The sequence below is a fragment of the Marmota marmota genome, unplaced genomic scaffold, assembly GCF_001458135.2.
Source record: "Marmota marmota marmota unplaced genomic scaffold, marMar, whole genome shotgun sequence".
NCBI classification, from domain to species: domain Eukaryota; kingdom Metazoa; phylum Chordata; class Mammalia; order Rodentia; family Sciuridae; genus Marmota; species Marmota marmota.
In genome coordinates, this window is record NW_026000101.1 from 2,288,177 (window position 1) to 2,303,309 (window position 15,133).

Below are 15,133 nucleotides of genomic sequence, written 5' to 3' on the forward strand. Positions count from 1 at the left end.
GCAAGACCCTGTCTCAAAATAAAAAATAAAAAGGGTTCTGGGGTTGTGGCTCAGTGGTAGAGCCCTCACCTAGCATGTATGAGGCACTGGGTTTGATCCTCAGCACCCAATAAACAAACAAACAAATAAATAAATACATTGTGTCCATCTACAACTAATAATAATAATAATAATAATTAAAAAAAATAAAAAGGACTGAGGATGTGACTCAGTAGTAAAGCACCCCTGAGTTTAATCTCCAGTACAACAATAACAACAAAATCAATAGGTCGTATATGGAATGTTCTACTTCTGGACTCTTCCCTGTGTTCTGTTAGTTTATTTTTTTATTATTAAAAAAAATCTCCTGAGCAATTGCTATTTCCTTCAGAAGTTTTTAAAAATCCTATAGTTGTAAGCAATATCAAATCAACAAGGCAATTTGGGGGCTTTTCCTTCTGACTGGGGAAAGCAGTGGGGTGAGTCTCCAACTTCTGTTACATTCCAGTTTGGGTAAAAGACAGCCATGTTGGTGGAAGTCTGTTTAGGGAGATGCTCATGGTAATTGTGTTTTGTTGATTGGCATGTATTTCACCCCTGCCTCCTCCCCACCTGTCCCACACAATGCTTCTGCTCTGCAGCTGCCTTAAAGACCTATTTAGAGTCAAAGCAGTGTCAAATCAACGAGGGAAGCTACTTGTTGTTGATGTCTTATGGGGGAAATCATCCCAAATGTGGTAACCCACAACTCCCCCATCTCTATATTGGATAGTACTATTGGGACCCTCAGAATTTTTTCCCTTACCAAGAACAACAATGCTTACCAACTTGAGTGCTGTACTTTGACTCTTAGCACCAGTTTAGAGTTTGGTACAAATTGCATTGCATCTGGTCAGTATTCTCAATATGTAGAAGACTAGGCCTTCTCTATTTTGGATATTTTTGTTTATTTTAATGGATATGGACAGGGAGGGACCTTGGAAATGGACATTTAAACTACCCAGAAATTTTCATCTAATATATTTTTAACTTCAATTATTTGTTGATTTTCTCATACATTTTATTTTCAATGTAACCTTAGGTCAGTTAAAATTATCAATTGAGTGGTTTTTTTAAAAAAAAACTGGTAAGATTTCTTTAATCTCATATTCTGTGGGAAGAACAGTTTCCTTTCCATTGTGTATGTAGATTCCTGGGAAGTTGGCATTCCTCATGTTGGCATAAGACAAGAACCCTCCACGTGCTCTCACACAGGTGACATTTCAAACATCCTTATAACTCAAGCTATGATTGGTCCATAGTGACTGGTTTTATATCAGCTCTCAGCATCACAGCAAGTGCAAGCAAAGGCCATGACCTGAGTCTAGGACCAAATCGTTCTCTCCAATTTGTCATCTGTCGGGCTTCACTTGGTAACATACCTATTTGTTCTCCAAGGATGTTTATATGTGTGATCCCAGTCTCCACAGACAGAGGATGGAGAAAGGTGGGGCTTCGAGAGCAGAGTCCCTGTTCCCTTCCCCCCCACCACCTCTGCTTTGAAGGGGATGGCACTGAGAACTAGCTCTGGAAAATCCCAATATCTTCCCAGTCTGGGGGCAAGAATTGGGGGTGGGGATCATTTATTGCAAAGGGGAGGAAAAAAAACAGAAAAATTAGGCAACTTTTCCCAATGTGTACCAAGCAGTTACTAAACGTGAGTCATTATATTAAGTGCTTTTCATTTATTATTTCATGTGATCAGAATATCAGCCCTGAGTGGTATAGTCTCTTGTGGCAACCATATTTACAAAAAGGGCAGCTGAATGTGAAAGAGGTTGAAAAACTGATCAAATCTCGCAGCGGACAGAGGTGGAGCCAGGATCTGGAGCCATGTATCCTGACTTTGGGGCTGATGTTCTTCTAACCACCGGGTCTGGTATCAGGAGGCCCCACATCAGTGCTAGTGCAGCCGCTTGCTGGATGATGGCTTTTGACAAGGCCCTCCCCTGCTCTGAGCCTCATTTTCCTCCTTAGTCGAGGGGTAAGCTTCACCTAGGCACTCTCGGGGGCCTTCTAGCTGGGCAATGCCAGGCTTGGCCCCATGTCATCATTTTGGCTGACGGCCTGGGTGGGGGACTTCACTACAGATGGAGCCTCGGCTCCAGCACAAGATTTGGCTTAACTTCCAGAAGGCTCTTACCCCTGGATGATAGAAGTTGTCCCTGAAAAAGATCTGCAGAGAAGGGTTTGTCTCCTTCATAGGCGAGCTATGCTGCAAGATCTTGGGGCAGCTTTTAGGATCCTCCCTACCTCCTTTACCATTCTTGGCCCTACTCCTGCCTCTACTTTTGACTCCTCTGCCATTCCATCAGCACTGTCCTGCCCCTCAGTGGTGACAGGTGATGACAATAGAGGGACAACTGCATTTCCAGACCACGAGCTCTGTCCCAGGCCTACCTGAAATTCCAGGCATTAGGACTAGGAAACCTGTGCTGGGCAGATCCCTATTCAGGAACCACTTACCAATACTACCACCCATCCAGATCCTGACCCCATTTCACAACCTAGTTAATTGTACCAATCCATGCTTTTTCTGTTTCTTTCTAAATAGTGCTCTAGGGCAGGCCATTTTTGGACAGAGGGTTTGTGATTGGTTTTCTTCAACATCACTCCTGCTAAAATCTCTCTTCATTGCTTACCCAAATCTACTAGAAAAGGGTGATAGAATTAAGGGGGCTATGATTGAAATTCTTTGTATCCAGAAATCTATGTATAGCATTTTAGGACAAGAGAAGTCCCAGAGATGAAACAAGAATAGTGGAGTATATTCATTTTGTGCCTTCCAAGGTCTGGCTCCACCTACATTTCTATCTTATCCATGGCTGAGGCACCATAGACGTAAGAGCAGTAAGTCCTGTCCTAAGGGCAGTGACGAACCTCAGAGGCCACTTTAAACATGCAATAGTGTTCAGATGAGAAACAGAGACTAGGAGAAGGGAAGGGACCTATGAATCACTGACAGAGGAAGAGTCACAATCTAGGCTCCTGATTGTCTGAATGTCATTCTAAGGTCATTTACACTACAGCTCTTTGAGGGCTGCTTCCTCCTGATTATCATCTTTCTCCAGTTGCATGGCTTGGAGAAGCCCAGTACCTGGGAATACGGGTAACATTTTGTTTCCAGCCTTAGTTTTCTCCGGGTTATGCATAGGTAGGACCTTTCAGAACCTAAAGTGTATTTTCTTCACTTGTTCCTTTTAATTTGGAAATTTTGTTTAAAAATTGTTTTGGTTAAATATCTGAACACAAACATTTCTTCTTTCTTTGTTGAGCAGCCATTACACATTTAAAACAATATACATGACTTCACTCTGCACTCACCTGGGTTCCAAGATTTTCTTTGGCTATGGATAAAAGACCAAACCCTGTTTGCTGACTTTACAGCCTTCCAAGGTCTGGCTCCACCTATATTTCTATCTTATCTATTTCCCCCCACCCCCACACTGAATGACATTCTTCTCTGCAGATACATTGGCCTTATCACACCTCTCAACTTTTTGATCACATGAAATCTCCTCTGCCTGTGATGCCACCCACCCCCTTCATGTCTTTACACTGTTCATGCTTTTCAAGGTCTAGTTTCAAAGTTCCTCCTCCTTGAGACATTCCTCAAACTGGGAGTGATCCCTCACCTACCTCTGGGTTTCATTGCACCTTATCAATTCCTTTCCTGCCACTTCCTAACTCACGGCATAGTTATCTAGTATTCTCCAAACTGGACTGTGAACTACAAGGCAGGATGCCTGTCACATGAGAAAGCTGGGATACCTCACAGCACCGGAACATACTGATGAGTAATGAACAGAGGGTACCTGAGTTCAGAAAACAGAGCCATCAAGGGAACATTTATGGTGGTGTGGAAATCAATTCCTTTAGCCTAGAGACTCTATGGAAGTATAGGAAAGGGAAAAAAGAAGAAAGAACAAATACAATGGTTATGGGAAAGATTTGCAGGTTGCCCACCTAACTGGAGGGAAGGAAAGGGCAAGAAACAGCAATAAATAAATTCTTCATCATCTACTGAAATTTTCATTCATATAAGGCTGGAATATGTGGCAAAGTTTTGCTTTGCTTTGTTTTGCTGATAGTTTCATGGTGATGGGCAGAGGTAGCAGCAGTTAAGAGAAGCAATGGATTGGTTGTGGTGGCACCTGCCTATAATCCCAGCAACTCAGGAGGCTGAAGCAAGAGGATTGTGGGTTTGAGGTGAGCCTCAGCAACTTATCAAGGCCCTAAGCAACTTAGCAAGACCCTGTCTCAACATAAAAATTTAAAAAGGGCTGGGATGGGAAGTTATACTCCATGTGTATATGATAAGTCAAAACACATTTTACTGTCATGTATAACTAAAAATAACAAATTTTTAAAAAGGGGCTGGGATTATAGCTCAGCGGTAAAATGCCTCTGGGTTCAGTTCCAGTACCAAAGAGAGAGCAAGGGAGAGGGAAAGAGAGAAGCAGTGATGGAGAAGCAATACTGATTGACAAGAGAAAGGCTTGAGGTATTACTGAAGCATTTTCCTCAGAAGAAGTAGGAAAGCAGCAATGCACTTTTTACTGTGATAAAGTGAGTTGTTCTCTGGAAGAAATGGCATTGATTTTTGAGTTAGAAAACATGGTGGGTGTTGAGATTGGAATGAGGTGGACCTCTGGTTTCAAGAGTTAGGATACTGAGATTGTAGAGAAAGGTAGTTCCAGGTGGAATGGTTGGCTAAATTTGGCAATCTCTCCAGATGTAGCATTCTTAATGCTATGAAGACACTTTGGAAAGAGGCTGTGTGTGCACCCGTCACTGAAAGATAGAGCTGGGGAACTGGAGAGCTCCCCCATGGATGTGACTGCAGTGAGAGTAACATTATCTCTAGGTGAGTATCACTTTCTCCCACAGCATGTCTTGACAGCCAAAGCACTTTCTTCAGTGGTCAAGGTCCTCTAAAGTTCCAGAACAAAAGTGGTATCTGAGTCTCCATTAAACATCCAGAACTGTGAACATAGCAAGTACTGGGCTTTCCAACCTCTAAAGTGAAAGATTGCAAGGGAGAAGGAGGTTTGGGATGGGCTAGTGCATGGGTTTTATGTTGCTGCAATAACAAAATTACCATAAACATGATGGTTTAAAAATACAAATTTATTAGCAAGTCACAATGGTACATGCTTGCAATCTCACTTACTTGGAAGACTGAAGCAGGAGGATCACAAGCTCAAAGCCAGCCCATGCAATGGAGCAAGACCCTTGTCACAAAATAAAAAAAAAGAAGACTGGGGATGTAGCTCGGTGGTAGAATGACCTGGGTTCAAGCCTCAGTACCACAAAAAGAAAAACACCCTCACAAATCTGTTATCTTACATTTCTAGAGGTCAGAAGTCAGAAATGGGTCTCACTAGACTAAAATCTCGGCGTCAGCACTACCGTTTTCCTGCTCGAGGCTCCAGAGGAGAATCCATTGTCTAGTTTTTTCCAGCTTCTAGGGGCCCTTTGTACTCCTTATCTGTGGGACTCTTTCTATATCTTCAAAGCTCAAAGTATAGCATCTTTCGATATTTTGTGTATCTCTCTTCCTCATTTAAAGGAGCCTTGGGACTAAATTGGGCTCACTGGGATAATCCTTTATTTTAAGATCTGCTATTAGCAAGTTTAATTTCATGTGAACCTTAGCTCTTCCTTGCCATATAACAACAGATTCACATGGACCATACCATTTCCCTCCAGACACTGGAACATGGACATTTTTGGAGGAAGGCATTATTCTTCCTTTCACTGTTGGGGAAAAAATAATTTTGTTCCCTGGAAGTGTGGAGAAAAGACATTTATCTTTATTTCCTTTCTATCTCCCTGATCAAGTAGAAAGATATTCAGATCCAAAAGAGAAAAATCATACTAGATGGAATCAAAGCTGAAGATGAATGAAGAGTCACAATAAATTCTAGGCTCCAGTGTTGGATTAAAATTTGCCCCAAGGTACTGAGAGAATTTAGGAATGAAATTTACAAATTGCTCATGGAGAACTTATAGGATTTATGGAGAATAATAAAAGTGTTAGAAGATTAGAACGGGGCAAACATTGGTCAGTGTCTTAAAGAAGTTAGATCTCATAAACTAAAGGTGAATGAGTTTATCGTTGCTTCTGGAAATAATTCTGAATGAAACATGAAAAGAATGGTTTCTGAGCACCCCAAAGAGCCCTTTACAACTAAAAAACAACATGGGCTCACTGAGAATAAATCATATCAGACACATGGTGTTCCGCCCTTTCACATGGTTCATCCATGGTGGGTCTAGAGGGGAGGTAGATGCTGCATTACCAGACTAAGGACCCCATGAGGATTTGCTGAGGCAGAGGCAATTATCAGTGTGTGCTGGAGTTGGCTTATGCTGGTTCACTAAAGTTGATCATGCACATGAATCTTTTGCCAATTCCATGTTCAATGACACCATACTGGTAGTTTGAAATCTGCCATATTGGAAGTAGTTATTTCCCAGAAGTCAGCAAACATGACAAACCAGGGCTTTTCTTCCTGGGTATTTGGTTGTTAAACATTTACCACCACAGCCCTGCCTGCTCTACAAGTGTCGGGTATGGTGCCAAGACCCAGCAGGTGCTCAATAAATGTTTGCTGAAGAAATAATAACTTGAACAAGAAACTAAACAAAGTCTTCCATAATAAAATTGCAGTTACAATAAAGACAGCTGGATACTAGTGCAATAAAAAAAATTAAAAGAAAAATGCAAACAAGAATGAAAAGAAATAAGGAAAAAAGAAAAATGATTCAATGTCAAGATGAAGGGAACTTTCTAAGAGGTGAAGAAAGAGCTCTATTTTGGCCCAATGAGTCTTGTGTAATCTTTATCATTCTAAGAGAATGTTGTATGATACAAAGAAGTCTTCACCCTCCTGAATGATAAACAGAATCTAGCAAGACGAAATCTCACAGGGGTAAATATAAAGTCCTGCTCTTAAGTGAGAACTAAAACTTAACAACAAAAATTGTGCAAGGTCAGGATGGAGTAGGGACAGGCAGGATGAGGTGTGAAAAGTGAATCTCACTACCCCAGCTGGTCAGATGGTGGCAGAGCATGGTGCTCAGAACCAGCTACATAGCTGAGCATTCAAACAGTGACTTGAGTGATGGGAGATGCCGAACTCATCCAGCGAGATGTTGGAGGAATTCAGGAGTGTTGTCATTGGAGAAGGAAAGAGTCCAGAGTATATGAGGTTGACAACAGATATTTAAATAACAGGGCCATCACCCTGTGGAATTTTAGGGTGCACCATTTTATGTCAGAGTCTATGTTGAGAGTAATCCTGGAGCCGAGCAGGATATAGTCTGCAAAATCAGCAGGACTAGTCCTACTTGAGCACAGCATTGCTGTTTCACATAGCAGAAGCCCCTGAGAGCTATATTTCAGCTCAATATCAGGAAGAATTTATAACTCCTAAGGAGAATTCCCTTGCCTTGGATGGATTCAGAGCAGAAGATGGATGGTCACACGCCTTGGGTGTGGGATGGGAGATTCTGGCAACAGAAAAGCAGGAGGGTTTTGTTGGATAACTTAAAAATCCTTCCAACTCTGACGTTCACTAATCTCTGTTGTGGACTATCATTGACGGGCTTTTACTTGTGCTAGGTATTCTGTTAGGTGCTTTATATACCTGAATTAATTACCTGCTTTATATACCTGTTGTAATTTAATCTTCTGAAGAACCCTACAAAGTGAATATTATTTTACAGATATAGAAATGAAGAGCCAGAGATTAATTCTTGGTCCATATTGAGAAGTTCAGCCAGGATTGAGACCTGGGAATATTTGACTCCTTGATTTTTTTTTATTAGTTGTTCAAAACATTACAAAGTTCTTGACATATCATATTTCATACATTTAATTCAAGCGGATTATGAACTCCCATTTTTACCCTATATACATATTGCCGATTCACATCGGTTACACATCCACTTTCTTACCTACTGCCATACTAGTGTATGTTGTATTCTGCTGCCTTTCCTATCCTCTACTATCCCCCCTCCCCTCCCCTTCCCTCCCATCTTCTCTCTCTACCCCATCTACTNACCCTACCCCATCTACTGTAATTCATTTCTCTCTCTTGTTTTTTTCCCCTTTCCCCTCACTTCCTCTTATATGTAATTTTGTATAACAATGAGGGTCTCCTTCCTTTACCATGCAATTTCCCTTCTCTCTCTCTTTCCCTACCCCTCTCATCCCTGTTTAGTGGTGATCTTCTTCTCATGCTCTTCCTCTCTATTCTGTTCTTATTTGCTCTCCTTATATCAAAGAAGACATTTGGCATTTATTTTTTAGGGATTGGCTAGCTTCACTTAGCATAATCTGCTCTAGTGCCATCCATTTCCCTGCAAATTCCATGATTTTGTCATTTTTTAGTGCAGAGTAATACTCCATTGTGTATAAATGCCACATTTTTTAATCCATTCATCTATTGAAGGGCATCTGGGTTGGTTCCACCATCTAGCTATTGTGAATTGTGCTGCTATGAACATTGTTGTAGCAGTGTCCCTATAGCACGCTCTTTTAAGGTCTTTAGGGAATAGTCCAAGAAGGGGAATAGCTGGGTCAAATGGTGGTTCCATTCCCAGCTTTTCCAAGGAATCTCCATACTGCTTTCCAAATTGAAAAATATGGAACGCTTCACGAATTTGCGTGTCATCCTTGCGCAGGGGCCATGCTAATCTTCTCTGTATCGTTCCAATTTTAGTATATGTGCTGCCGAAGCGAGCACTGACTCCTTGATTTTTCCTGGACCATTGGGTATGGGAGAACTTGATTCTTCCTGGACCATTAGGGATCCTCAACTACCTTAGGACTTTGGGTTAGCAGTGTGACCAGTGTCAATACCAGTACTACAGTCAGGGAGACTTTGGGAAGGAGTTTTGCTGCAAAGAACATAAAACCCTGGCTTTGGTCACAATTGACTGGTCGGTGGAGGCCCTATCTTGGAAGTAAGACTTTTGCCAGAGCTGAAAACTCTGAGGTTGAAGCCCTCCTCCTCCAGCCCTAGGATACATAATCCATAGAACCAGATTCTTACTGTGCACCTTCCACTGGGTAGTGATCACAAATTCACAATGCCCTGAAGACAATGAAGATGCTCACAGAATCAAAGTCCCTGACTGAATCCCTGCTTCAGATCAAAGGATGTGAGCCAGGAGTCTCTTTATCTTGCCTCCCCACCTACTCCACTGAGACTCAGGTGTTGACGGTAACTCTGGGTTCACAATCAGCCCCAGGATTGCTCATATAGGGCCAGTGGCAGACTGGAGCCAGTTCCTGGGAGCAGCCAAGTGGCCGATGTCCTAGGAAGCATGATCTTTGACTCATCCATCCTTTACGCAACTAATGAGCACTGCAGAGCTTGGGTGTTCACAGTGTGTCACCACACACAGGAGCCACACCTCTCTGTTGCTGGAATAGCTTGCCTGGCTGGCTCCTGAAGCATTGGAGGATGTTCTTTGAGTTAGAAGAACCAGTGCCTTCCTTATTACCTAACGTGCTGCATCGAGACTGCTATTTCCTGCCTGCCTGTAATGTCATTCTTGAGTGTGAGAATTTGCTATGGGCTGATATTGTGTCTTGGGCAATTACTTTGAATTTCTCTGGAAACACCCTTGTTGACAATGGCTCATACTCGCACCCAGGATTACAGTCTGCTTATTATCAGAGGGAAAACACCTGTCCTCCCAGTGACCACAGCTACAATTACAGGCAGGATTCCTATCTCTCTCCCTTCCAGCCTCTCAATGGCTCACTTTATTTTCTGAATAAATTTGTCTGAATGGTCTCCCTTCATCCAGGCACTCAAGTCCCAAACATTATTCTATTCCATCATCCCACTAGCACGATTCTTCCCACGTCAGTATAATTGTTACAGACCTTGGCACAGGATGGCTTGGCCAAAAAATCAGCAAGTGCTGTGATCTTTTCATCCAATTTTCATGCCCCTCCCCCTTAAATGAGCTGGGGTGATGTGTGGCCAGAATGGTGAGAAGGAAATTGGTAACAGGCAGCATCAGAAACTTAGCAAGACTCTGTCTCAAATAAAAGGAACTGGGTATGTGGCTCAGTGGTAGAGTGTCCCTGGTTTCAATCCCCACTACCACCAAAAAATAAATGCAAAATAAAAAAGGCTGGAGATGTAGCTTAGTGATAAATCTCCCCAGTACCAAAACAAACTGATAATAAAAACTCACAATACTTTCTCATCTCTGGCTCTTGCGTCTCTTCAGAGGATACCACTGGGGACCCTAAAGCAGAGAGGTAAATTAAATTGGGTCTAATTCTCCTTAGGCAGCCTTCAAATCCCTGTTTCACATGGGCTGCCTACCTCTTTCTATAGGGCTACGTGACTAACTCTCTTTCTGCACATGTGGAAGGTCCAGTGTCTAAGGACGAGTGTGGGAGTAGCTTAGTAAGGCTGTCCTTCCGAACTGCCAACCCAAGGCTCTTGGCTTGCACTCTGCTGGGACCCTTGACCTCTAGGGGCTATGTTCATACAAGTTATGATGACAACAAGGAGTTTCGTGGCTAGAGGAGTCCCTTCATGCTTGAGATGAGAACTGAAGATGACTTTTCCATTTGCACAACACTCTGGCATTTGGAGTGCAATGGTATTCAATGCCTCTATGGCAAGTGTAACTTGAGCTACTGCTTTTTAATCACCTCTTGCCCAACATCTCATATTACACAGCCACGATCCTCTTGTCCTCTGTTGTTTGTCAGAAAAGCAGAATAGCTTTTTGGTGAATAGTTTTGAGATATTCAGCTTCAATCCACAAGGGTGTCATGGGGTGCTATCCAGAGTATTCAGTAGGAAAAAATCAGAAGAAGGTTGGATGGGAGAGATGCCATCTACCTACTCATTCTCCATCCACACAGATTTGTTGGCTTCAACCTGAGTCATCTCATATCTCAGGCTGCAGAGAACTCCAAAGAATGCCACTTCCTCATCAGAGCCATTCTTAATAGACACTCCCTAAAAAACATTAAAAGTAAAGCTTGCTGCATCTGTGAATCTACTCACAGAAGAAATGCCTAGAGTGGACATGCCAGGTCAAAAGGCATGTGTATTTGTAATTTTCAAACAGAGGTTGTGAATTTATATATCCACCAGCAATGTATGAGAGCGCCTGTTCTCCCATACCTCTGTAAATAAAGTGGCTTTTAAACTTTGCAATTTTATGGGTGACAAAAAAAATAAAAGAAAATTTACAATTAACTTAGAAAACAAAATCCATCCTTTTATCACTGGAAACTCTTTGGTGGAGGCGACTTGGATTCCATAAATGCTTTCTTATCTTTACTCATACCACTTAGGATCCTGAAGAGAGAAGGGGACAGGAAGGAGGACAGGGAAAGGAGGAGGAGAGAGAGTAGCAGATGCCAAAAAAATGGGATGAAGCGGTGAGGACGTGGGGTGGCCGTGGGTTGGACCAATGAGATCGTGGCTAGAGGATGGAGCTCCTGGCTACTCAGGTGTATTCCTGCCCCTCCCCCATGAGCTTAGCTGCCCACAACCAGGGTATCCATTTCCACCCAGGTGCTTTACTTTCTGTGGCAAGGAATTCTGCTGTAGGCATTTGATTGCTCATGCCATTCTCAGACCTCAGGACAGTACTAGATATGGATGCACCTACTCCCCAGAAGCCCCTGCTAGAAATGTCAGGAAAAAGAGGTTAAGGGTTAACAGTGAGGTTTCTGAAGCTGCAACACTGATGATTTCGGATGCAAGAAATGACCACAGCAAATTCTGTGCTGATCAAAAAGACCTCAGGGCCAAGTGCAGCTGTGCACACCTGTCATCCCAGCAATTTGGGAGGCTGAGGCAGGAGGATCAAGAGTTTAAAGTCAGCCTCAGCAATTTTGCAAGGCCCTAAGCAACTGCATCAAAATTTTTAAAATAAACGAAAAGGGCTGGAGATGTGGCTCAGACTGTGTTGGGAATTAAACCCAGGAGCGCTCAATCACTGAGCCACAACCCCAGCATTTTTTTTTTTTTTAATTTTGAGATAGGGTCTCACTAAATGGTTTAGGAGTTCACTAAGTTGCTGAGGCTGGCTTTGGAACTCAAGATCCTCCTGCCTCAGCCTTCTGAGTCACTGAGATTATGGCATGTGCCAACATACCTGGCTAAGACCTCAAGTCTTATTATCAGCGGGATTAAAACTATTGGATCAGAAATTTTAATACTAACTTATGTGGTCCTATATAGCACAGTTGCCAATGGGAATGCTGGTCTATGAGCACCTTTTAGTTTAAGGTAACAAATGAACTGATTCAGATCACCCTGAATGTTGGTGATTCACGAAACTACATTTGTAATGAAGCGTAATATGTTGGCCATGCAGACAGGTCCATGGCAGACCTGTTACTGGCCTGTCCAAACACAGTTTGGAAATCAGAAGATAGAACAGAATTCCATGTAGGTCCTTCAACTGGGCAATCACTACGCTTCCCTGGGCAGCAGCCTGAGCTGATTGCTGCTCTAGAGCTTCACCGTCATTTCAGTCTCACTCCTCCATCTTTCCTACTGAGCGTGTCTTTCCCCATGAGAGCCTCTCTGCTCTCCAGCTGATCTCACCATACTGATTAATTCATACCCTCAGGTCTGTGTCTTTCAGCTTTTGCCCCTCTTATCACTTGCTCAATGCCCAATATCCCATCCCAAATCCTCAATGACCTGAGTGGTCTTCATAGCTCTGACATTAAATGTGGTGTTATTATCAGTCCCCAAATACTACATCTGCTCTTCCAGACTGCTAGTCTTCCCTCTAATATGACGGCCATGTTGACCTACTACTCTTCCAGGGAAGACGGCAAAGATCATTGTTTCTCATACAGGATATCAGAGGATATTTACAGGCGGAAAAGGTCTCTTTCACCATCAGAATGGATTACATGTTAGATCTGCTGGTGATCCCTAGACTCAGGGGGTGTTGCAGTGTTGGAGGCATAGTGTTGAGGGAAGACACCTGCCCCATTCCTCATATTCTCATGGAGAAGTGGAAGAAGGACGGCGGGCTTGTTCCAACCCCTTTATCCTTCACACGGATTTCCCAAGAGAGAGAGAGTGACTAACTAGAGAGGATGAGAATATTCTTTTTTGGAGCATCCTCCTCTCAGCGAATTCAGGTTCTCTGCTTTCCCATGCAATGTACTTACCAGAACATGTTCTGACCCTTAGTAGGGAAGGACTATAATTTTGGTGATCAGCAGTAGGAAATCTGAGCCAGTCATGTCACGGTTGCCTTTATCAGCCAGAAAGGTAAGTGTTCTGATCTTGAGCTGTATAACTCATGGATATATCTCAGAGTTGCTTTGGCAGTTGGCCTAGGAAGAAGGAGCATGGATAATTAGCATCACCTCATTTTCCAATACCCTGCCATCCCTGGGCCTGGATGCTTAAGGAAACTTTGAGTACAGAATAGAGTGATTTGATCTGAGGGTCCGGAAGCAAACTGAGAAAAGAAGGACGACATCCTGCAGGAATATTGGCCTCCTGTGAAGGAGTACCAGGCCCCAACACTATCCACAAAGATTCTCCATTCCTCTTTCTCCTCTGGGGATGCCAATAATTTTTGCTGCCACTAGTTTTTCTGGGTTGGACTAAAAGACTTATCAAATTCAAACCTATCCAGATGTCAGCATCATCATTTTCTGTGTCACTGGATGGAAATATTCCTTATTTGGCTTCTAAGACCTCTAAACTACCAGAGCTCACAGTTACGGAAGCAAGAATAAAAAATGATCTAATGGTTCCTTAGATGTGGTATTGAGAAATGCTAAACTACTTCTAACCTATATATCTGGGCTGAAGAAGAATCAGTATTTCTGGTTCAGAGCACATACTTCAGCACATACTTTAGCACATACTTTCAAGGTTTTGTCTCCTAGTCCTTTTCATAACTAAGTCTTCGATCAACAATTCCACCATCTTTAAGTCCGGTGAATTCAGCGTACACGTGAGGCAGCTGGGTGCCATCAACGTCGGCTCATTTTCTTCTTAAGTTGTAAATTGAGCTTCTTGATCAGAACCTGTGGAGTGTGTGGCAGCTGGAAAAAGCAGAGAGGGCAGAGGAGACGAATTAAAAATCAGAAAAAGCATCTCTTCTAGGGAGGACTACCTTCTATAATGGAAGGAATCCAGTGTGAATAATCTGCCACCAGGTAGCTGTCTGGTCCCCAGCATCATGGCATCCCTGCAGAGGCTTTGGTTTGGTTATCCTGCTGGGAAGTGCGTATTCGAGATCACAGCAATGGTCACATCAGCCTTTGCAAGCAGAAATGTGAAAAATCTTGAGTTGTACAAAACCTTTTCTCCTCCCTGCTATGGGGCCTTGGGTGAGCTCTCCTTCCTGCTATGGGGGCCTGCATATAAGGGACTCCACATGAGACCATAGGCATATGTCAGTGAAGAAGTGGCAGTGTGAAAGAGTAGGCACACTGAGACTCTGAGTGGCCTGCTCATATAACTTGCTAGGAACTCCAGGACCTTTAGATGTCAATCATGCTTAACTTCATGGCTTGGAAGGCAGATAAAATCTAGTTCATCATGGACAGTCTGTATTGCATGGGTTCTTAATGTCCAAGGACAGGATTCCATCTTCTATCCACCAAAGGCAATTGCTTCTCAAGAACAGTGACTTGCCAAAGAGTACCTGTCTTTTCTCTAAAACCTCAGGGTCTTAGTTGTGACTGTCCTATTAAGGGCTGCCACAGCAGCTCTTTAGCATCTTATAATTGCACAGATCCATCTAACACCACTAGATCTTCAAGGCTCCTGAGTGTCAACTGTTAAAATCAGATTTGGGTTCTTCTCTCCATCCTGCAAGCCTTTGAGATGACAGCAAAATGGTCAAAACACCATCCATGCTTTAATGTAGCATACATTGCCTCAAAGCCTGAAGAGGTTTACCGAACACTATGTTTATTAGTGCTACACAATGCAAGGTTCACACTAATGCTAGATGTTGCAAGTACACATACTTCTTCCTTTGAAGGTGATAACTCAGTCCCTGGACTTTATGAGGGACTTATCCTTCATTGAAGTGGTAGCCCCTACATGTTCATGGGATGCTTCTCTTA

The 15,133-nt window shown here is 42.8% G+C and overlaps 1 protein-coding gene and 1 non-coding gene across 2 annotated transcripts in view; both read right to left on the minus strand.

The window, feature by feature from the left end:
* Window positions 1-8,667: 8,667 nt before the first annotated feature.
* LOC125610743 lies at window positions 8,668-8,774 on the minus strand. Its single transcript, XR_007340742.1, has one exon. It is a non-coding gene; the product is annotated as a U6 spliceosomal RNA (small nuclear RNA).
* Window positions 8,706-15,133, minus strand: part of Ugcg (UDP-glucose ceramide glucosyltransferase) — a 56,302-nt gene continuing 49,874 nt past the window's right edge. The window contains exons 9-11 of the transcript XR_001504187.2: window positions 13,922-14,101; window positions 13,211-13,378; window positions 8,706-10,296 (exon numbers count right to left, since the gene is read on the minus strand). The gene's annotated coding sequence lies outside the window, so the exon portion shown is untranslated. The remainder of the gene's footprint in view (window positions 10,297-13,210; window positions 13,379-13,921; window positions 14,102-15,133) is intronic.